Here is a 2,319-nt window from a genome sequence, read left to right on the forward strand (position 1 = left end):
TCCCGAATCAAAGTGTCCGCACCCTTAGCGCGTCTAAGTGGGCAGACCTGAGGAAACAACAGAGCGTTATTTTATAGGACCGACAATCACCCAAGACCCGCCTCTCGGCCATTCAGAGAGGGGGAAAGTCCACACTCACACTTTCCCACCTCCCCGTGTCACTGCCATGACTCACAGGCGGTTGTTGGGCGACTGCCGCCCTCTTCCTGCAGCCCGTGAACACGCCAGCAGAGTCAGCACAGATCTCTCCCTGTTACACCATGACTATCCGGTCAAATGGTGTTTCTATAATGGGGACGGGAACTAGTGAGCTACGGAATGCAAGTTTAGGGGTGGTCTGTTGGCACTCCGGGCATGAATTACATTATTGTGACACCTCTGCATAAACACATTGCCAAAAAAAAAACCTTCTTAACACTCTCTCCTATGTTTTTTCCATTCCCAGGTGACTCCCTAAAACATGTCAATGGGCCAAATTGAGCACCATCTTTTTAAAACCCGTAAGTACCAGAATAGTATAACTCTATGCGGGGCATCACCATGTAAATTTTTAACCAATGTGTATGTAATATTTGGTTATGACAGGTGGGGTCAACCAATAAGGATCGCCTGAAAGTCCTTCCTCTCTGTTCCTGTCACGTGTTTGTAGTCATTAAGCAAATCTGGAAGTCCCACCCACATGTTCGGTCATATTTATGTAGTTTTAATACAAATATGGAAATCCCCCTCCTCCCTCTCTCCCTCCCTTCCGGTCATGTGTATGTAGTTTTTAATGCACTTTTGGAAACCGTGTTCCATGTTTGTAGTTTATTGCATTAAAATGGGAAATTAAACAATTGTTTTGGTTATTTTTTAATTGATTTGTATTTGAAAAGGGGTAAGATGTTACATTGCTTTGTTATATGCGTTATTACAGAAAATAAGTTAAAAATAAGTTTGAAAAACAGCAGTATACAGTTAATTATATACATATAAAATAAATGGATCAGTATAAATGGGTGAAACAAAATAAAACACGCTTTTAAGGAAAAAATAAGAAGTTTGAAAAACAAGGGGGTATACATCCAATAGAAAAATCCTATTGGATTTCCAATAGAAAAATCCTGATTAAAAACAAAATAAAACAGGGGTATACAGTTAGTTATATTCAAAAAAATAAATGGATCATTATAAATGGTTGAAAACAAAAAGTTATATAATGCAGAAAAATAAAGCAAGTTTGAAAGAGGTGAAATGCTAAAGCAGAGAATGGTGCCTGTTGAAAAAAGTCTTTGAAACAAAATAATACAAACCACGGTTATTTGCAGCTGTTGAGGCGCTGTTAGACTCTTAAAGAAAGTTGCTTAAAGAATAAAACATTTTTAAAACGGCACAAACCTTAAACACCTCTGTGTTTGAAGGAGCCTGAGGCAAATAGAACTGTGTACAAACAATGCAAACTAATCCTTGGGCAGCTGTATGGGGGGAGGGGGTTTGTCGGCTGGCCCTCCTGTTTAGAAGATATCTATAACCAATGGGTGTATGGATCCTGTTTGAAAATGTTTACAAAGCCTGCCAATTAGAAATAACGGCATGGTACAGGGAATAAACGATGTAAACAGTGTAAATGTATGTTTCTTGTTTCTGCGTAAAAAGAGTGAAAAGACATTTTTTTTTTTTATTTAGGGGAATTGTGCAACCTTTGTCATGGACTCCCAACCTCTTTTCAATATGGATAATTTTGAATACTGTGGTGGAGACTGCTGGAAATGGTATGTTTTTAAACTCTACATGTAAAATAACAAAGGTTTAAAAAAAAAGTTCGCAATGTTTTGCATATTTGTTGAATGTTTGAATTGTATATTTAGCAGCTACACCCAATGGGCCAGAGATCCAGGGAACTGGGAAAAAAGTGTCGAAGAAGCGGTGTGATTTAAAAGAACCGTGAAACAGAAAGGTACGTCTGGGTTTAATCCCCTCTAATGTATGCGTAAGAAGTGTGTTATGTTTTTCACTGCATTACCTTTTGTATGTTTATACAGAACCCCATGAATGCAGGGTGCAGAGACCCGATCTGGAAAACATTACGGACGAAGAACAGGCAAGTGCCGGTGACTACATAAACTTTGGAATCCATTGTAATACGATGTGTGATGGTCAATAAAAGCGAAGACAATCTATAAAATAAAAGTTATGTTGTGTGTTTAACAGCAACGTCAAGCACTGTGGTCGAAGGAATTGCGAAAAAAGGATCGGAGATTGCCAAGAAGAGGAACGTGGATTCTGAAGAAGACACAGCTTTTCAAAGAAATGGCGTAAGACTTTTATAAATTGTCAGCG

General features: G+C 38.7%; 1 long non-coding RNA gene across 1 annotated transcript; it reads left to right on the forward strand.

Moving 5' to 3' along the window:
• Window positions 1-425: 425 nt before the first annotated feature.
• Window positions 426-2,080, forward strand: LOC121330887. The gene is made up of 4 exons (XR_005951911.1): window positions 426-500; window positions 1,666-1,751; window positions 1,848-1,936; window positions 2,022-2,080. It is a non-coding gene; the product is annotated as an uncharacterized LOC121330887 (long non-coding RNA).
• Window positions 2,081-2,319: the final 239 nt, after the last annotated feature.

This window comes from Polyodon spathula, chromosome 18 (assembly GCF_017654505.1).
Source record: "Polyodon spathula isolate WHYD16114869_AA chromosome 18, ASM1765450v1, whole genome shotgun sequence".
Taxonomy (NCBI): domain Eukaryota; kingdom Metazoa; phylum Chordata; class Actinopteri; order Acipenseriformes; family Polyodontidae; genus Polyodon; species Polyodon spathula.